At 41.3% G+C, this 22,241-nt stretch overlaps 1 pseudogene; it reads left to right on the plus strand.

The window, feature by feature from the left end:
• Nucleotides 1-385: 385 nt before the first annotated feature.
• LOC102277595 (natural resistance-associated macrophage protein 2-like) lies at nt 386-12,694 on the plus strand (annotated as a pseudogene).
• The last annotated feature ends 9,547 nt before the right edge of the window (nt 12,695-22,241 follow it).

Below are 22,241 nucleotides of genomic sequence, written 5' to 3' on the forward strand. Positions count from 1 at the left end.
ACAGCCTTAGAAAGGGTTAGGAGAGAAGCTGCAAGGTCATTCTCGGCTGTCACGTTGATGGGTTCTGTTTTGCTCATCCTGGTTGACAGTAATTGCAGCTTGGTCTTTGTATTGTAGCAGTTAATGAACTAGAGGGAATATAGGGTGTGTTTCCTGGTTTGTGCCCCAGTCGTGACACTCTATTAGATGTCATGCAGTGAGGTGAAACCCAGCACCATTCTAAGTCTAATGATTATAAACTGATTTCTGTTTATTGGCCTAGTTAAGCTTTTGAAAATGTGTCTACTCTGTGAGTAGATGATACAGCAATGTCTAAGGCTTCCAAGAGAAATGCTGAACCAGGAAAAAGGGTGTATGAGAAGTGCCTCTGAGTGAGTCTCAGCAGATGCTAGTGGCAAGCGTAAGTGATTTTTCTATACATAGGTGAGCACAGAAGCATGATTAGTGTGGGTAATCAAAAATTGACTATATTCTAAGGTGTGTCTCACTGGAGTTATTGTGACACTAATATCAATAAAGCCGTTAGCAGCCATTTTATTTTTTTAGAATATTAATTAAATTCTCTACACATCTATTTTGTATATCTAAAATATAATGTGAAATGTCTGGATACCCGAGTCCTAAACTCTCTGACCTTGTGCTGCTTGGTTTCTTTGGATGGTTCTGTGTTCCTCATTTCCTATGTAGTTGTTGATGAAGGGGGAATTGATGAAGTAAAGAATTCAGCATTCACTAGTACTGTGTTACTCCCTGGTCTCATGTTCCAGAAAAAGCTAATAGCTGTTGTTTGTATGTAGTATGCTACAGTCAAACCCAGCCAGACCCAGGTCCTCCAAGGTCTCCAAGGTCTATTCCTGCCATCCTGTTCAGGCTGTCGCACCCCACAGATCATGCAGGCTGTGGCCACCGTGGGCACCATGATCACGACACGCAACCTCCACCTGCATTCTGCCTTATTCAAGGTGAGCAAGACCTATCTTATCTCAGTGACTTATGTAGTTCATGGCCTCTCTTCCTTTCGTTACAAGGGACACGCCCTTAGTTTACAATTGTTGGAGCCCTGGAGGAGCACGGCGTTTTTCCACAGTTGGACTCGACATACTTGGACTCTGTTTTTACCACCAAGGTGACCAGAGATAACTGACCCCATACAGAAAGGACTAAAGTCCTTCTTAAAAAATCTGTGGGGCACCATGTCATTTTTCCTTAAATCTCAGAAGTCTAAGTGGCCTTGTGGAGGTCAGGAGGAAAGAGCCCAACTTGGCTTTTACCAGTCAGTCCAACACAATCATTTGCTGGGAGATTTCAGAGACTTGTTTAATTAAGGTCATTTCCCCCTGAAATCAGGTTGTTTATGTAGGTCAGTGGTTCTTCCAGCCACAGTAACTGAGGGCAGTCACTCAGTCTCTTTTTTCCTATTTTGGATATGTGATGTCATCAAAGGGTCATGACTTCTTACTCAGTGAACAAGGATATAAGTGGAGTCCCACATTTCATGTGATCGGTTGTTTGCCCTCTAAGACTTTCAGCTGACTCCAACTCATGAAATATCACAAGGAAACTTGTTCCAACTAGTCAAAAAATGACCGTCGCTATTATCTCTCTAGTACAGACAGGTAGACTGAGCCAATAAGCAGGAAGTTCGATAAGCCTATAAGTACTTCTTCACTGAATCCTGCATTGCTCTGTTTCCTTTATCACCATCTTTGTTACCTCAGTATTTGCCGAAGCATTTTTTGAGAAAACCAACTGGGTAGTAATGAATGTGAGGGTAAAGAAGAGGCCGCCTTGGGGCAGGAAAATGTGACAGTGACTTAGAGCTCAGGAATAGATCTCAGTGCTGCCCCTAAGTCACTGCACTAGCTGTGTTTACAGTCTGGGGCTGTGGCCAAGTCCAGACCCATCATTCCCAGCTTTGGACTGGGAAAGGAGTTTTCCTCAGACAAGGACTGTCTCAAGCTGTTGTTAGTGGCTTTATGTCTGTTTGACTCTTTCTCATCCCCTTTCCCTTCTAAATACTGGTTGCTTTCCAGCCCTGCCTTTTGGTGACAGGTTCGGAGGAGCCAACACACAGGAAATAGAATCTGTGGCTAGACAGGCTGTTTTATCACACTGAATTCTCTGTCCTCCTGACTCCTGATTGCCAATCTAGTTTTGCTCGCTCTTTAGTTTCCCATCATAGGACCTCTGACTCCTGGCTCTGCTCTGACTAAGGACTCCCTATTCTGGGTGCCCTCTCATATCTGAAGCCTTCTAAGGGCCCTCAGCTCCTGTCATCATTTAAAATGACCCAGCATTCATGTATTACCATGCACATTCTAACTCAGGAAGTTTTTGATGACGTGAGGGTATAGAAAAATTACGGAGGAAGACCTCAGTGACACTGCTGCCAGTCTCTTCTGTCATCAATGCGTGTCCAGTGTCTCACCTCCAGCATCCATCTCTTAGATGACCGGTATGTGATCTATAGGAGAGGTCTTCTTCTCTGAGTCCTGGATTCAAAATTAAAAGCTGTTCCTAAACTGCTTTGGTACCAGATTGCAGTCTGTAAAAACAGCAGCAGTCCCCACACTCACCTTTTCCCTGATGATAACCCAACACTAGCTGTGGACATCTACAAAGGCATAAACCTGTTCAAATTTCTGATCTTTGCTCCTGGATCAATATTCTTAGCCTAGTATCTGGTCTTTTCCACGGGTTCACTTCAGAGCTCAGCATATCTTCTCTGGAGTATCTGTTTTCAGAGATTCGGATGCCAAACAGGATTTTGGATTACGTGGAAGGGATTAGAGGATCAGCCAAAAAGATGAATCGATTGTATCAGCAATTCCCAAACTTGTGTTGATAGTACACTGTTCTCTAGGTTTTAATTGGGGTGAGTAAAGAAAGCGCTCTTAGTATTCTTTTTTTTTAATATGTATTCCCCACCCAGCCACAGTGGCTGGAGACTTTATTTATTTATTTATTTTGGCCACACTGTGTGGCATGTGGGATTGAGTTCCCTGACCAGGGTTTGAACACCCCCTACCTCCTATATTGGGGGCATGAAGTCTTAACCAGTGGACTACCAAGAAAGTCCCAGTAAAGTGGTCTTTATTGGGATCTCTTTGTCCCTTTTATCCTGGTTACACTGTAAACCTCCAAGAGTAGAATATATAGTATGTAGCGTCTCCAGAATTCATTTGCACTTTCTCTCCATTCCTATGACCATCTTCAAGAATACTGTGTTAAGGAATATGATTTGGGAAATGTGTTGTAAACTTTTTTTTAATAGTTTACATATGAGCTGAGGATAAAGGCTTTAGGAGCCTAGAGAAGAGAAGGGACTAGGCTGAGGAGGAATGGGGGCCCATCCAGCAGAATTTAGGTTGAAAGCCTCTAGAATGAGGTCAGGCCCCGAGTCTAGCTTCTGGGACAGTGCCAGCACAGCGCTTGGTAGAGGTGGGTGCATAGCCAGGAATGGGGAGAAGTGACACCAAGGATATGTTTGGGGTGTTGTCTCAGATGATCTCTCTCCCTTGCCTCTCCAGGGTGTTGTGCTGGGGTGTTACTTCAGGCCTTCTGCTCTCTGCATCTGGGTGGTGGGGATCCTGGCTGCGGGGCAGAGCTCCACCATGACAGGAACCTATTCCGGCCAGTTTGTCATGGAGGTACGTGCTGCTGTGACTGGGATGGACAAGAGGAAGGAGACGTTGCCCTTTTGTCCCTTCTTAATTCCATGCCTCTAAGATTTTCCTGAACCTCCCCAGACCTTTTTCTGTTTCCTCTTCCAGACATTCATCCTGCTTCTGTGTTTTCTTCCAGGGATTCCTAAACCTAAAATGGTCATGCTTTGCCTGAGTGAGTCTGACCCGCTCTATTGCCATCATCCCCATTGGGCTTGTGGCCATCTTCCAAGATGTGGAGCATCTAACAGGGATGAATGACATCCTGAATGTTCTTCAGAGCTTACAGGTGAGGAGGGAACTGGGGAAACTCACATCCCATTGAGTCAGGAGGCATTCTGTATTGCCCTTAGGTACCAAGCCTAGTGTGGGTGTGGGGAAAATTCAGAGGAAGAAAGAGGCACAGTCTTGGTCTATGGTGAATGCATATGAAGTCTCTGGAATCTAAAAGGCTTTTAGAAGTGGCTTGTTTTTTTCCTAAGCCTGTTGAATGGGAATTATAAGCTGTAATTACATATAGAACATAAAATTATTATTCATTAATCCAAGCAAACATTAAATAATGTAAAGGAGACTGTTGGGTATTATGGAGATTAAGAAGACAAGGCAGATATAAATTTTCTAGACATTGTGAGCATAATTGATGCTAGGTTCATGCTACACATTTCCACATAACCCTCCAGCATGTTGCGATGACAGGAATCATTTCTCACAGAGTAGATGAGGCAGGGTCTGTGGTTCCCTTTTGCTAAAGTGCTGCCCTCTGGGGTGTTACAGGACTCCCAGTAGCCCTATGTGATCTTAGTTTTTTCTTTTGCAGCTTCCTTTTGCTCTCATATCCATCCTCACGTTTACGAGCTTGCAGCCGGTGATGAGCAAATTTGCCAATGGATTGTGAGTGCACTTCTTTTAGTTCCCAGAGATGTGGGGGGAAATGGTATCTTCATCAAACAGGCCAGTCAGAAAATCCATCTTAGGGGAACTATATGCTTGAAGAGGCGACTGCTAGAGCTGCCCCTTTAATCTCTGACTTAGAAAACAGAGACTGCTGGGGGCTTCCCTCGTGGTCCAGTGGTTGAGACTCTGCCTTCCAGTGCAGGGGGTGACGGTTCAATCCCAGGTCAGGGGACTAAGGTCCCACAGGGACCAACAGGGTGTGACCAAAAATTCAAAATAAATAAACACAACATTGTAAATCAACTATATGTCTATTTTTTAAAAATTAAAAAAAAGAAAATAGAGATAGTGAATGTAACAAAGGAAGGAAAGCACAATTTTTTATTTCTGGGAGAAGTTTTTCAGCTTTTAGGGCTTTAACTCTTCAACTTCAGCCACTGAAAGTTAAAGCATCTTAATTCCATGTTAAATGATCTCGATGAGTGAGGCATAAGCTAATACCTTTTATTAGCTAAAGGATGTGGGATACTTGAAACGAATTGTTGGATCTCTGGGGACTCATTACTTTTTCAGTTGTAGGCTTGTTGCCTTTGTAAGGACTTAAATAATAGAGATTATTTGATAGTGTTTTTCTTTTCCTCTTTCTCCCTATCATTGTGTAACTTTGGCTCATTTAACCTAATTTGGGACATAAGAAGCAATTTTCAGATTATTTTGAAATGCTGCTTACTCCTGTCCTGTAATCCCAAAAAACACAATGTCTTTTTCTGTTTGTGGAGAGGTTGGACTATTCCACCAATAACTGTGCTGATTCTTTTGACAGAGGCTGGAGGATCGTAGGCAGTATCATGGTCCTTATCTGTTTCATCAACATGTACTTTGTCATGGTTTATGTGCAGGGTCTAGGGCACGTGGCATTGTACGTGGTGGCTGCAGTGGTCAGTGTAGCTTATCTGAGCTTTGTGTTTTATTTGGTAAGTCTGGGAGGAGGCAGGGGTGGTCAAGGTGGGGCTAATGCTCAGAAGAGAAAGGACCCAAAAGAGCACGTAGTAATCTGTCTTCAGTTTATGACACAATTTACATGAAATTTAAATGTGACTAAAGAATATTTTTAACCATAAAATTTTCACTTGATTCCTAAGAGCTGTCATTTTTCTATTTCTGTCACTCTGTCTGGTTTCTATTCCTATAATTCCTAACTAGAGAGTATAGTATGTTTGAAGAGCTCAAAGAAGATCAGCCGTGTAGAAAGTAGAGTGGTACGAGATGGGGTTGGAGAAGGGAGCTGTGTCGTGTGATTTCAGATCTTTGGAGGGCAGCACATGTGGGTTCACAGCTCTGCCCAGCTCTACTACTTAATAGCCGTCCAATGACGACACAAGTAAATACTGATAACCTCTGGTTGTATTATTCTAGAATTAATAAAATGATGGTTATAAAACATAGCTCCATAGAAAAAGAATGCAAAAAAAAAAAAGAAAAAGAATGCAAAGTTATGTATTCCTGGATAATCAAAAAAATTGTCAAAAGTCTAGAGTAAATTACGTAAAATTGGTAGTAGTAGTTGCTTTAGTATGGTGGGATGGTGGATATTATTCTTTTCTCTATTTTTCAGTTCTTCTGTAACATTACTTACATTAATGAAAAGCAGCTACAGCAACAACACATCCACCTCCCTATTCTACACAGGTTTCTCTTAAAAACACAGGGCTGAAGGTTAGGGACTTCAAAATTTACACCATATCTATGACAAAGAATGGCAAGGCAGGAGGGTGGAAATGCCCTGCTTATCTCTATAACATTCACCTAGTCCCCATGCCAGTGTCTGCCAGAGGGTAGGTACTTGATTGGGAAAAAAATTTTAGTGAATATTGAAAAATTATGTCTTAGATAGATATATCTCTGCTTTTTTCTTCCCCAGTAAACCATGGGCACACTAAGATTATGCTGACCTATAATATCAGGACTTCTGGTTGTTGGTGTTGTTCAGTCACTAAGTTGTGTCTGACTCATTGTGACACCATGGACTGCAGCATGCCAGCCTTCCCTGTCCATCACCATCTCCCAGAGTTTGCTCAAACTCATGTCCATTGAGTCAGTGATGCCATCCAGCCACCTAGTCCTCTATCATCCCCTTCTCCTCCTGCCCTCAATCTTTCCCAACATTAGAGTCTTTTTCAATGAGTCAGCTCTTACATGAGGTGGCCAAAGTATTGCAGCTTCAGCTTCAGCAATGAAGGACTGGTTGATTTCCTGACTATTCATGGTTGATTTCCTTTAGGATTGGCTGGTTGGATCTTCTTGCAGTCCAAGGGACTCGCAAGAGTCTTCTCCAACACCACAGTTCAAAAGCATCAATTCTTCAGTGCTCAGCTTTCTTTATAGTCCAACTCTCACATCCATACATGATTACTGGAAAAACCAGAGCTTTAACTCTATGGATCTTTGTTGGCAAAGTAATGTCTCTGCTTTTCAGTACGCTGTCTAGGTTTGTCACAGCTTTTCTTCCAAGGAGCAAGTGTCTTTTAATTTCATGGCTACAATCACTGGCTGTAGTGATTTTGCAGCCCAAAATAAAATAAAGTCTGTCACTGTTTTCATTGTTTCCCCAACTATGTCATGAAGTTGAAAGTTTGCTGCCATGAGCCGTGAACAATGTCAGGATTCTTGGCCTCCGGAGGAAAAGAATTTGATCGTGAGCCAGTGATGAGCTTGATGGTACAGAGCTTTTTGTTTAATAAAGTTTTATTAAAGTATAAAATAGATAGAGAAATCTTCTGACATAGACATCAGAAGGGGACAGAAAGAGTCCCCCATCACTAGTCTTTAGCTATGAGTAATATATCTATTAGCAAACTGCTAATTAGAGAAAGGAAACACCTCAAAATTGAGAGTTGCACCATGCCCCTCACCCACAACATGCATTTTGAGATAGCATTGGCACAAGATGAGTCATCCCCAGGCATAAAGCAATTGACATGAATTGTAAAGAAAGGCAGATTTCCAAGCAAATACATAGCAAATTAATACAGCTTATATGCAGGTCAGGAAGCAACAGTTAGAACTGGACATGGAACAACAGACTGGTTCCAAATAAGAAAAGGAGTACATCAAGGCTATATATTCTCACCCTGCTTATTTAACTTATATGCAGGGTACATCATGAGAAATGCTGGGCTGGAAGAAGCACAAGCTGGAATCAAGATTGCTGGGAGAAATATCAATAACCTCAGATATGCAGATGACACCACCCTTATGGCAGAAAGTGAAGAGGAACTAAAAAGCCTCTTGATGAAAGTGAAAAAGGAGAGTGGAAAAGTTGGCTTAAAGCTCAACATTCAGAAAACTAAGATCATGGCATCTGGTCCCATCACTTCATGGCAAATAGATGGGGAAACGGTGGAAACAGTGTCAGACTTTATTTTTTTGGGCTCCAAAATCACTGCAGATAGTGACTGCAGCCATGATATTAAAAGACGCTTACTCCTTGGAAGGAAAGTTATGACCAACCTAGATAGCATATTGAAAAGCAGAGACATTATTTTGCCAGCAAAGGTCCGTCTAGTCAAAGCTATGGTTTTTCCAGTGGTCATGTATGGATATAAGAGTTGGACTGTGAAGAAGGCTGAGCGCCAAAGAATTGATGCTTTTGAACTGTGGTGTTGGAGAAGACTCTTGAGAGTCCCATGGATTGCAAGGAGATCCAACCAGTCCATTCTAAAGGAGATCAGCCCTGGGATTTCTTTGGAAGGAATGATGCTGAAGCTGAAACTCCAGTACTTTGGCCACCTCATGCGAAGAGTTGACTCATTGGAAAAGCCTCTGATGCTGAGAGGGATTGGGGGCAGGAGGAGAAGGGGATGACAGAGGATGAGATGGCTGGATGGCATCACTGACTTGATGGACATGAGTTTGTGTGAACTCCGGGAGTTGGTGATGGACAGGGAGGCCTGGCATGCTGGGATTCATGGGGTCGCAAAGAGTCGGACACGACTGAGCAACTGAACTGAACTGAACTGAAGAAAGATATTTCCATGAGAAAAATGCATTGGTTAGCTCAAGGTTTGAGATAAAGTTCAGGCAGAATCAGGTGTCACCATGACAACATAGATTAGAAGAGAAAAGAAAAAAAAAGTCTGCCACTAGCAGTTTTATTTCCTCCTGCCACTTGGGGTCTTCTGGCCTCCCTACCAAGACTACCATTAACACTCTCAAAGTGATGGGACCAGAGGCCATGATCTTAGTTTTTTGAATGTTGAGTTTCAAGCCAGCTTTTTCAGTCTCTTCTTTCACCTTCATCAAGAGGCTTTTTAGTTCCTTTTTGCTTTCTGCCATAGGGTGGTGTCATCTGCATATCTGAGGTTATTGATATTTCTGCCAGCAATCTTGATCCCTGCTTGTGATTCTTCCAGCCTGGCATTTCGCATGATGTACTCTGCATATAAGTTAAATAAACAGGGTGACGATACACAGCCTTGACGCACTCCTTTGCTAATTTTGAACCTGTTTATTGTTTCATGTTTGGTTCTAACTGTTGCTTCTTGACCTGCATATAGGTTCCTCAGGAGACAGCTAAGGTGGTCTGGTATTGCCATCTCTGTAAAAGTTTTCTATAGTTTGTTGTGATCCACACATTCAAAGGTTTTAGCATAGTCAATAGAGCAGAAGTAGATGTTTTTCTGGAATTCTCTTACTTTTTCTATGATCCAACAGATGTTGGCAATTTGATCTCTGGTTTCTCTGCCTTTTCTAAATCCAACTTGTATATCTAGAAGTTCTCGATTCATGTACTGTTGAAGCCTAGCTTGGAGGATTTTGAGCATGACCTTGCTAGCATGTAAAATGAGTGCAATTGTGCAATAGTTTGAACAATCTTTGGCATTGCCCTTCTTTGGGACTGGAATGAAAATTGATCGTTTCCAGTCCTGTGGCCACTGCTGAGTTTTCCAAATTTGCTAGCATATTGAGTGCATTACTTTAACAGGATCATCTTTTAGGATTTGAAATAGCTCAACTGGAATTCTATCACCTCCACTAGCTTTGTTCATAGTGATGCTTCCTAAGGCACTCTTGACTTCACGCTCCAGGATGTCTGGCTCTAGGTGAATGATCACACCATCATGTTATCCATCATTAAGATTTTTTTTGTATAGTTCTTCTGTGTATTCTTGCCACCTCTTTTTAATATCTTCTGCTTCTGTTAGGTCCATACCATTTCTGTCCTTTATTGTGCCTATTTTTGCATGAAATGTTCCCTTGGTATCTCTAATTTTCTTGAAGAGATCTCTAGTCTTTCCCATTCTATTGTTTTCCTCTATTTCTTTGCACCATTCAGTTAGGAAGGCTTTCTTATCTCTCCTTGCTATTCTTTGGAACTCTACAAATTCAGATGGGTATATCTTTCCTATTCTCCTTTGCCTTTCACTTCTCTTCTTTTCTCAGCTATTTGTGAGGCCTCCTCTGACAGCCATTTTGCCTTTTTGCATTTCTTTTTCTTGGGGATGGTTTTGAACACTGCCTCTTGCACAATGTTACGAATCTCCATCCATAGTTCTTCAGGCACTCTAACAGAACTAATCCCTTGAATCTATTTGTCACTTCTACTGTATAATCATAAATGATTTGCTTTAGGTCATACCTGAATAACCTAGCAGTTTTCCCTACTTTCTTCAATTTAAGTCTGAATTTTGCAATAAGGAGTTCATGGTCTGAGCCACACTCAGCTCCTGGTCTTGTTTTTGCTGGGAATATTATGGGTATAATAAAACAATGAATATAAATTATAAACTATAATATCATCAGAATGGAATATAAAAGAGTTGGCCAGGAGTGATAAAAATATATTTATTGTCTAATTCCTCTTCCACTTTTAATTTAAGTTCAGAGTAACTTACATTTTTTAGCATAAGGATCAGTTCCCAGTAAAGACTTACATTGGGAAATTAGGTTCTCAGTCTTGTCTTTGTTCCTATTGCTAGTAGGTCATCCTGTGTGGGTTATTTTTGTTTGCCTTGGTTCCATTTATCACTAATAATATAGAGTGGCTGTTAAAATTCCTAGGTAATGAAAGGAAGCTGCAAGTTAGCTATTGAAATGTTCAGTTCAGTTCAGTTCAGTCGCTCAGTCATGTCCAACTCTTTGCGACCCCATGAATCGCAGCACGCCAGGCCTCCCTCTCCATCACCAACTCGTGGAGTTTACTCAAACTCATGTCCATTGAGTCAGTGATGTCTTCCAGCTATCTCATCCTCTGTCATCCCCTTCTCCTCCTGCCTTCAATCTTTCCCAGCATTGGGGTCTTTTCAAATGAGTCAGTTCTTCGTATCAGGTGGCCAAAGTATTGGAGTTTCACCTTCAGCATCAGTCCTTCCAATGAATACTCAGGACTGATTTCCTTTAGGATGGACTGGTTGGATCTCCTTGCAGTCCAAGAGACTCTCAAAAGTTTTCTCCAACACCACAGTTCAAAAGCATCAATTCTTCAGCACTCAGCTTTCTTTATAGTTCAACTCTCACATCCATACATGACTACTGGAAAAATCATTCCTTTGAGTAGATGGACTTTTGTTGGCACAGTAATGTCTCTGCTTTTTAATATGCTGTCTACGTTGGTCTTAACTTTTCTTCCAAGGAGCAAGCATCTTTTAATTTCATGGCTGCAATCACCATCTGCAGTGATTTTGGAGCCCGAAAAAATAAAGTCAGCCACTGTTTCCACTGTTTCCCCATCTATTTGCCATGAAGTGATGGGACCAGATGCCATGATCTTAGTTTTCTGAATGTAAGCCAACTTTTCACTCTCCTTTTTCACTTTCATCAAGAGTATCAGTTGGTATTAGTTGGATCGTTCTAATTCTGAAGTCTCTTGTTGATGAGTGATATTTTTGTCTAAAAGTCCAGTGCTTCTTGACAGCCTGGCCATATTTCTCCCCACTGTTACCATCTTTGACACCCAGGCACCTGATGTTGTTATCAATTGTACTCTTCCTCCTTCTATCTTTCCCCCTCTCTCCTTTTCTTGCTGTCTAACATTTTTCCTTTCTCTTCTTTCTTAATCATTAGATGTTCTCCATGTCAAGTTTTCCTTTCAACCATAAAACTGCAAGTCCTTGAAAATCAAAAGAACAGTCTTCACTTTTCTGAAAAGTTCATCATTTCACAACAATTACCATGTCAAACCGTCTCCCAGAGATGCCCTCTCACTCTTCTGTATTTCTCTGAAAGTGGCCCCAGTGGTTTGGCTGTCCTCCATTCCCACATGACGTGACAAGGCCAGTGGGGCCAGCTCCTGGTGGTCCTTACCTTCGCTGGAGATGAACTGAGACTCTAAGCCTGAGACTAAACATGACGTTCCTGCTGCTCCTTATCACCACTTCTCATCTCTGTCCCCTGTCTCTTTTCCTCCAGCTTTTCAGTCTCAGAGTTACCTGTCACCACCCACAGTCCCTGCAGAGCCCAGAGATTTCTCCCTGAAGGAAAGGTTCTGGAGAAATCAGAGGAATTAATAAAGACTGCAACCAATTCCCAACTTGTGCTGATGTCCCAGGGGGTGAAGAGCATGGGTGTTCTCTCATTAGAATTGTTGAATCTTCCAAGTAATAGCTCGTTTAGGAGCATCCTGTGTCTTCCTGTTCCTTTTAATAATAATATATTTCCCAAATTTAATAGGGGAAATTCTTTATCTTGTAAATATGAGGAGTGGGAGATCTATTTAAAAAACGTTATGGAGGTAACTCCACAGGTTTACCTGGAGAATGCTGTCCCCTGTGATCAGACACTGACAGGGCTTCCCATCTGGAGCCTCAGGCCCCTCGGAGGGCGGGGCAGACCGGACCCTCCTCCCTCAGGTGGGCCTCCCCCGGGGCAATCCGCATGTGGGCCCACCTCAGAGCAGAAGTCTGTACTGGCCAATGGCAGGTAGCTGGCTAGAGATACGAACAAAAGAAAAGTGACTAAAAGCTTGGGACCACCCCGGGGGCGGCCTCAGGAGCCTGGCCCAACCCAACAGCACCTCTAGGGAGCGACACATCTGCAGGAGCTCTTGTGGTCCGGATGCTGCCGGAAAGACAGAGGAAGAAGTCCTGAAGAGGGTGGAAGGCTTGGGTGTGGGCGTTACGGAGAGAGGCCGCTAGAGGGCGCGGAAGCTCTGAGGCTCTGGGGCCAGACTTGCAGCCTTGGAGATGGGGTCAGCCCACTCAGAGCCCAGAGAGGAGGGGTTGGTTACCGAAGGCCTCTGACTCTCTGGCCCACATTCCCTTGCGTCACAGAAGGACAGAGAGAGGTCTGCCTTCAGCATCTGATAGGGTACTTCCAGCCTGGTCTTGCAACCCAGTGGGCAGCCGTCTGCAGTCTGACTGCCTTTTGTGTCTCGAGAGACAGGACTTGGGACCCAGAAATACGTTGACTCTTAAGCTTTCAGTTTTCAAGCTGCAGGCTGCGTGGGTGGTGGCATGTGGAAAACTGGCATGGTGGCCATGAATGTGGAGTGTGTGAAAGTGGTGGTATTTTGGCGGGTGGAGAGTTCTTCCTTGTGCCCTCTTTCTGGAGATTTCTCCCCAGACCTCCCTCTTCCCTCTCCATCTGAGCCTCTTCCTCCTGTCCCCACACCCCTGCCAGGTGGAAGTGACCCTAATGTTCATAGCAGCATTATTTACAGTACTATTTACAAAACATGGAAGCAACCTAAATGTCCATCGATGGGTGAATGGATAAAGAAAGAAGATGTGATACATATATATATATATATATATATATATATATATATGATGGATATTACTCAGCCATAAAAAGAATTAAATAATGCTGTTTGCACCAACAGAGACAGACCCAGCGATTATCATACTAAGTAAGCCAATATATGATATTGCTTCTATGTTGAATCTATAAAATGATACAAATGAACTTATTTATAAAACAGAAACAGACTCACAACCACAGATATTGTTATCAAAGGGAAAAGGGGGGTAGGTAAGGGATAAATTAGAAAGTTGGGATTAACAATACACACTACTATGAATAATATAGATAACCAATAAGGACCTACTGTATAGCACAGGAAATTCTACTTTGTACTTTGTAATAACCTATAAGGGAAAAGAATCTGAAAAGGAATATATATATATATATATATATACACACACGAAGTCGCTTCTTTCATATCCAACTCTTTGCAACCCTATGGACTATAACTTGCCAGGCTCCTCTGTCCATGGGATTCTCCAGGCAAGAGTACTGGGTGGGTTGCCAGGCCCTTTCCAGGGGATCTTCCTGATCCAGGGATCAAACCCATGTCTCATGTCTCCTGCATTGAAGGCAGGTTCTTTATCACTAGCACCATCTGTAAAGTATATATATATATATATATATATATATATATATATAACTGGATCACTATGTTTTATACCTGAAACTAACATGATATTGTAAATCAACTATACTTCAATTTTTTAAATTTTTTCTAAGATTTTCAATTACAGGAAAAAAAAAATCTTTTGAGTATCCAAACCAACATTTGCCTAAGATCAGTATCTGGTTCTCTAATGAATTCTCTACAAAAAGAAGACAGAGATGCCCAGTGGGCTTCCCTTAAAGTGGGGAAACACAACAGCCCCCTTTGAATGGTCCTTCATACTATCCACTATGGTGAATGAACTGAAGATTGAATCACCAATCGTGTAAGCAGGTATGGCCAGTATCCTGGGACAAGCATGCACTTGTCCATTAACTTGGGGCCATCCCATTCAAGTTAGCCTATCCTCTTTAGCAGGGAATGGGTCACTGCCAGAGGAACTAATTAATGGAGAAGGGCATAGACTGTGAGGATGAACTCTTGAGAACCCCACAGAAAACCCCCAGACTCGAGCTTTACCCATCATATAATGTGTCCCACGTGTTATTAACTGTGCTGTGGAAACATTGCAGGACATTCTCCATACTGCATTCTACTCTTAGGAATTCAAAATGCTTGTTAAAGTAAATCAACTTGTAACTCTCAAATGAACATCTTTGGACACTAACCTTTCTTGAGATATAATTTGAGAAATGGAGCTCTTGGGTATGTGATTATAGCTGAAGAGCTAGTTTTCACTATTGAGAGTAAGGGAAGCTAGACACAAAAGAGGACCTGTAAAGTTCAACCACAGGGAAACACCAGTGGTTTCAGATTTCAGGAAAGTGGTTGCCCTGGGGGAAGCCGGTTCTGCAGGGGTGGTCATGAGCTCTGCTGGGACACGGTAGTATTTATTTCACTTCTTGGTCTAGTTCCTGGTTGCCTGAATATATTTATTCATGAAAAGTAATCAAGCTTTATAGCTATGATTTTTACATATACCTCAATGGATGTTATACTTAAACAAAATTTGACTTCAAGAAAAGAACTGTTTTGAGGTGGAGACAGGAGTTGGAGTTAGACCTGTGGACCACCTACACTCTGTGGGAGAGAGGTGAGGTGCTTGTAGTGTAGGGCATGGCTAAGAGAATGAGGTTCAGAGCCGGATAGAACTGGATTTGAATCCCCATTTTGAGGCTTCAGGCTATGTAAGCAACAAGAAGAGCAATGGGTTTGGCCAGAGAAACAGTCAGGGGACAGACCGTGAAAGATTCTGTAAAGTCAAGATAAGGGTTTTGGTTTTCATTCTTAGCTTAGGTAGAGAGACAACAACAAAATCTCAAAATGCTTCATGTTCAATGCAGTACACATCTTTATCATGAAGGAGAAAAAAGACTGAACCGAATTCTGAAAATAAATCTTAAAATCGTGGTAGAAAAACCAGAAGGGGACAGAGAAAGCAAGACTACACAATCTTGACACAGATTCTTCACAACATGTAAGAGCTTGCACAGCCAGTAGCAGGTTTGGAAGTAGATGAACTCTGGTGGTGCTAGTGGTAAAGAACCCCCTGCCAGTGCAGAAGTATGAGACAGGGGTTCAACCCCTGGGTTGGGAAGACCCCCTGGAGGAGGAAATAGCAACCCACTCCAGTATTCTGGCCTGGAGAATCCCATGGACAGAGGAATCCCTAGTCCTTGGGGTCACAAAGAGTCAGACACAACTGAAGCGACTTAGCACGCAAGAACGAAATTTTATTTGAGGGGTGAAAGGAAATTCCTTTCACTTCATGTCAGTCAGAGACTGCTTTCTGTCCATCCCCTCACAAAGAAAAGAAAAAACTTTTTTTAAAAACTGTCTCCCTGTCCTATCACTATTACCATAGACAAATATCCACATGAAATATTCTCTTCTCCAGCTGGCAGATGCCCTAAATCAATTAGCATTATTCCTTTGACAGCTATGCATTTAATAGAAATATAAGGTTCTTACTTGATCATGCTTACTTAAAAATAAATAGGATTTTTATACTGATAACCATGGTAATTGAAATACTTGTAAAATGAAATAAAACCTCCCAAAACCTAGTAAACAGTTTACTTTGAAAGAAAAAGGCACTAAGAAAATAATAACTAGTTGAGACTAACAATGAGGATGGCAATTTAAAAGTATAAAATGAAAAACAGAATTTGACTCAGTTTAAAATTGGTACCATCATTCAACAATTGTAGATATTAGAATACATTGAGAGATCACAGTATAAAGGGAGAATGAATAAGATGGATTGAGAAATTTTATCCAACAATATTAGTACTGCTATATCTTTTTTGAAAATTCCTCAAATATATAAAGGATTTTTCCAGAGAAATGAAATTAGAGCTGTGCTTGCATTACATCAAAAGAAAACCAACCATTATGTTGATTACTGGGAACTTTGAAATATGTGCTAAGAAGGAAAAATTGTAAGAACTTGAACAATATCCATTTGGTTCTACACCTATGATTTATAAGCAGGCAATTTTTGTTCTTAGAGAATATGATAAACAAACAATTACACAATATTCTTAGCGTAACTGTGAAGTATATAAGAGTATAAACTGATAAAATATGCTAAACCTGTGTCTTTTCTCTGTTAAAAATTGTTTTGTGCTAAACTAACTTTTTTAAACTGATCATCTATTAAATCTTAGGGGCAAGGTGAACAATTTAATCAATTAGTCTTGACTACATGTCCTCTGACCTTTTAATACAAATAGAAGAATGGATCCTATTAGTCACATTTTTTTAAACATTAATTTCTGGGTATGGCTTCCCTGGTGGCTCAGACGGTAACAGAATCCACCTGCAGTGTAGGAAACCTGGGTTCGATTCCTCGGTTGGGAAGATCTGCTGGAGAAGAGAATGGCTACCCACTTCAGTACTCTTGCCTGGAAAATTCCAGAGACTGGCAGGCTACAGTCCATGGGGTCACAAAGTGTCAGACACGACTGAATGACTAACACTTTCACTTTCTGTGTTTCTCCATGAGGAAAAAAAATGAAAACGTTAATTTTTTTGTGTCATCACAGATAAAAAAGAAAACCTGCTTTTACATTTCCAGTGTCATTACGTCACATATTAAAACTAAGTGACAACTAACACTCCAATCTCTCTTTTAACAAGCAACAGATATACATTAGAACATGATGACCCAGAAAAATTACCAGTGAGGTGTCCAAAAGAGAGTGGGGGTCAGGAGTCCAAATATGACTAGATTTGCCAGTCAGTATCTGAAGGACACTACTAGCACATTCTAAAACCACCAGAACCTCTTTTTTCTTATCCATGTAGTATCACATACTATATCTACCTCCTAACATTCTTTTCGGAGAAGGCAATGGCACCCTACTCCAGCACTCTTGCCTGGAAAATCCCATGGATGGAGGAGCCTGGTAGGCTGCAGTCCATGAGGTCCCTAAGAGTCAGACACGACTGAGAGACTTCACTTTCACTTTTCACTTTCATGCAATGGAGAAGGAAATGGCAACCCACTCCAGTGTTCTTGCCTGGAGAAACCCAGGGACAGAGAAGCCTGGTAGGAGGCCATCTCTGGGGTTGCACAGAGTCGGACACGACTGAAGTGACTTAGCAGGAGCAACATTCTTTGAATGATAAAACAGATAACAAAAAAAAACAGATGACATGAAGTTGACTAGTAGAGATATATTTGGTATATTTGAGATAATCTTGGAATAGCACAACTGGTTTAAAAGATAAGTTACCTAACACGAAATCTACTATATGGAAATTCCCTCCTAGTATCACGTGGACATTTCAGAAATGGCCTGGCCCCTGACAGAAGCCACACTCTGTGCTTTGGGCTGATGCTCTTTTGTACATCTCCTGTCTTTTTCTTTTCTTTCAGCTGAGGCTGGCGTTCTTAACCTGGCAGTTGTGGGTAAGGATTAGGGGATACCAAAGCTTCCCTGAAATGTACACAAAATGGTGTGTGGACTTGGGTCATTTTTCTGTGGAAATGCTTCATGTATCTTTGCCGATCATTGAAAGGGTTTTGCATTCTGTCCTTCAACCATTCAACTAATGTTAACTGTGTTCCTGTGTATTGCTATGCGCTGGGCACAGTTCTAAATACTGGTGATACAAAGACAGCAGCCGTGTCTTTATGAAGCTAACATTCTCAATCCCAAAAAGGCTAGGAAGCCCCAACCTAAAGCTTAAGGTAACTTGTTACGGCTGTTCTCGTATGCCAAAAATGAATAGTTACTCTTCTTGACTGTTCTGTGAGTGGATATCTTCTGAATCATATATAAGCATTAAGACTTGTATTTGTTATCTTAAAGAAGTAACTATGGAAAATCATGTTTATTACTTCTAAAATTGTAACTATATATAAAACTATATATACATATGCATGTATATATACTTATACATGAATTATATATTTGTGTATGTATGCTAAGTAACTTCAGTCATGTCCGATTCTGCATACCTGTGGACTATAACTCGCCAAGCTCCTCTGTCCATGGGATTCTCCAGGCAAGAATACTGGAGTGGGTTGCTGTGCCCTCCACCAGTGTATCTTCCCAACACAGGGATCAAACCCACATCTCTTATGTCTCCTGCCTTGGCAGGTGGCTTCTTTACCGCTAGCAGTACCTGGGAAACCCGTACATGTGCATGCAAGCCTGCTAAGTTGCTTCAGTCGTGTCCAACTCTTTGAGACTCTAAGGACTGTAGCCCGCCAGGCTCCTCTGTCCATGAAATTCTCCAGGCAAGAATACTGGAGTGGATTCCCATGCCCTCCTCTAGCAGATCTTCCCAACCCAGAGATCAAAGTCTTACATCTCTGAACTGGCAGGTAGGTTCTTAACCATTATTGCCACCTGAGAAGCCCTATGTATATATGTGATTGCACAAAACCTTTCCTGTTTTAAATTATTTCACAACTATGTATTTCCATCCCTTAAGATGGAAAGTTTATATTAGTTTCGTAATGTCTTAGTGTTAAACGGATTTTGCTACACAGAAAACTGGACTTTATTTTTATTCTCCACGGGACTTAGAAAGTTAATTTACATAGTGAAGATATTCAGCGAATGTTGGTACAGAGAATTAATGAATTACAGGATGGATGAATGGGTAAATAAATTAACAAGTCTACATTTAGTAATAAAGAGTTTTAAAAGCTAAACTCCTTTGTGCTTATACATACCAAGAGTATACAAACTAGTAATTCCAGGATAGCACTTCATGTAAGAAACACAACTGAAAACCAAAGGCAGCACCTTTCTGACCAGGTTGCTTTTAGCAATCTAAGATGCCTATAAAATGCCTATTACAGACTGAGAGAAAAAATAAACCAGAACTTCCATCATATTAACCTTGCCTACTGGGGGGCTACAGTCCATGGGATTGCAAAGAGTCAGACTTACAACCGAGCGATTAACACATATTTTATGTAAACAGAAGCCATAAACCTTTTGTGGTATTGGTCTCTCCACAATACATGTCTTGAAATTACTTTTTCTGGCCAGCAATTTGCCCTCACCCCTAACACCTCCAGGACTGGAGACTGATTGACTGAAATCTTTGGAATTAACTTCAACAAGGAGCAAAGTGAAACTCGTGAAACTGAGTGCAAGACAAGCTAACGGGACTCACTCATTGTGCCGAGTGCCCCGGCTTTTCTATAATCCTTGGTTGACCTTTCCTGGCACTGGAAACGGGATCCACTAAGAAAAAAAAAATATCTGTGATAATGAAAGTGGACAGAAAAACAGCAGGGACCTTAACAGATTTCCATTGCCCACAACCATGTTTCTCAAAGTGGTCTCTAGACCAGCAGCAGCAGCAGCACCTGGGAACTCATTGGACTAGAATGCTTAGGCTACCATAACAAAATATGGCTGGTTGGGTGGAGTCAACAGTAAACATTTGTTTTCTTATAATTTTGGAGACTGGAACTCCCAGATCAATGTTCTAGCCAGTTTGGTTTCCAGTGAGAGGTCTCTTCCTGGCTCTTCCTTTTTTTATAAGCCACCAATCCAATCAGTTTAGGAACCTCATATAACCTTAATAACCTTCTAAAAGCCTCGTTTCAAATACTTTGGGGATAAGGACTTCAGCACACAAATTTGGGAGGACACAGTTCAGCCCACAGCACTCGTTACAAATGAAAATTCTGGAGCCCCGCCTCAGATCTATCAAATCAGAAATTCAGGAAATGGAGTCCTGCACTTCGTGTCTTATTAATCTCTCCTGGTGATTTGCATGCATATTAAGGCCTGAGAAGCACAAGCTTCAGGAAAATTCCCAGCCTTGCATTTCATTTTCTCCATAGGTTTTCCCATTTTTACTTTCCAACCTTATTTCTTACTGCTCTTGGCCACGAACTCTGCTTCTGCTAAACTATTTCTCACCATGGCCTGAAAGATCATTTGTACTCTGTCTTCTAGACTCTTGTTTACACTCTTTCACCAACCTCAAATTGTCTTTCGACCTCTTTCATTAAAGCATCACTTTAACATCTCAGCCACAGTCATGTCTTCTTTCTCCAGATAGCAGAAGCCCTAATTGTCTGAACTTATCATTTTCATATTTTACAGGTTTTACTTTCTCAGAGTTCATAGGTTACACTCATCTGTAATTTTAGCACAAGACTTTGCACATAAAAAGTACTTAGTCTTCAAAATATTATATACTGTCTTGCTTATAACTCTCCTCTGTAAGTGACTCCCTACAACACTGATTCCAATACAGCACTGATTTGGGACATCAAACAGCCCATTGGTCTCTGACATAATGCCACTTCTAAAGCTTCTTGATATTAAAAAATAATATACTATCTATAATTTATTAAGTCCTATAATAAGCACTTAGTGCATTACTTCATTAAATTCTCACAATCACTCCAAAATATGATCCTTATTTGACTGAAAAAAGACACGGTTTAGGTCATTCCAAGCACCAGTTGAGATAGTAATTTTAATTCTAATTTTAATTCTCAGCCTACCTGGGGTGTTCAACAACCTCAACATCTTTCAGAAATAGGAGATGTACTGCTCATAGTACTTGGCGCTGTTAGTGATGGTGCTGGTCTGGTCCATGGAGGTGATGTAAATGAGCTGGGTCCCTGTGTATTTTTCTGGGTTGTAGCCCACCAAGGTCATCTGCATCTGCAAATCTTGAGACACTGTGGTACATACTTTGTCCTCTGTGGGGAGAAAAATGCCACAACAATGGGGCCTTAATATGCAAATGCATCTTCAAATGTCAGAAAATAAGTGAGTTACACTCTCACTGATGTTTTCCCTGAACTGCTGTGTATGTGTGCGTGCCTGCATAGTCGCGTCTGACTCTTTTCCAGGCAAGAATACTGGAATGGGTTGCCATTTCCTACTCCAGGGGATCTTTCCGGACCAGAAATCAAACTCAGGTCTCTTGTGTTTCCTGCATTGGCAGACAGATTCTTTACCACTGCACCACCTGGAAAGCAAGGATAGTAATCCTTAAAATAACCCCTACCCTTTTTCTGCTTATATGGACAAAGTACAAAAGCAGTATTTTTATTAAAAACAAATGCAAGTTTACAGCCATACCACCCTGAATATGCCTGATCTTGTTTATCTCTGCAGCTAAGCAGAGTTGAACCTGGTTAGTACTTGGATGGGAAAAACAAAAGCAAGTTTCCTCCTGAAAAGGAAAACAAGTATCTGGTTGATACTTGTATCAACTTGTATCAAATAAGTATCTGGTTGATACTCTAACATACCAGCATTGAATGTGAGGCTCCTTGTGTTCCAATGCCTTTCCAACTCTGTAACCCCTCACTCCTCCTATAGAAGAATATTGCTCCTTCCTAAGTGAACTATATGCTCCCAAGCCTCTGGATCTTTGCACATGCTGTTTGTTCTAATCAGAATATGCTTCATCATCTTGTCAACAAATGTTCTTTACAGCTGAGCTTTCAGATAAAATTAGAAACTGCATGTTCTGTTATTGAAATGCTCTACATGGGTGGGATGTTGCAAATAAATAATTATCTTGTTGTTTTGCACCCTGAAAATTCCAATGTGTGGAAAGAAGAAGCACATATAAGATTGGTGGGGTTAAATTAAAATCCTATAAAGTTCTGCATTTGAATTAGAAGCATCACTATTGTCGTGCAAGTGTATGCTCCTCAGGTTTTGTCTCATCACAACAAAGATTTGGAGTGACAGAAATTAAAGCCCCCTCGGCGTGTCACAGCTCTCGGGTCTTGGACAGACCGTGTTATAGCTGTCAGGTCTCAAGCGGACCGTGTTATAGCTCTTAGACAAATCAGTGTTACAGCTCAGTGTTACAGCTCTATT

The sequence above is a fragment of the Bos mutus genome, chromosome 5, assembly GCF_027580195.1.
Source record: "Bos mutus isolate GX-2022 chromosome 5, NWIPB_WYAK_1.1, whole genome shotgun sequence".
NCBI classification, from domain to species: domain Eukaryota; kingdom Metazoa; phylum Chordata; class Mammalia; order Artiodactyla; family Bovidae; genus Bos; species Bos mutus.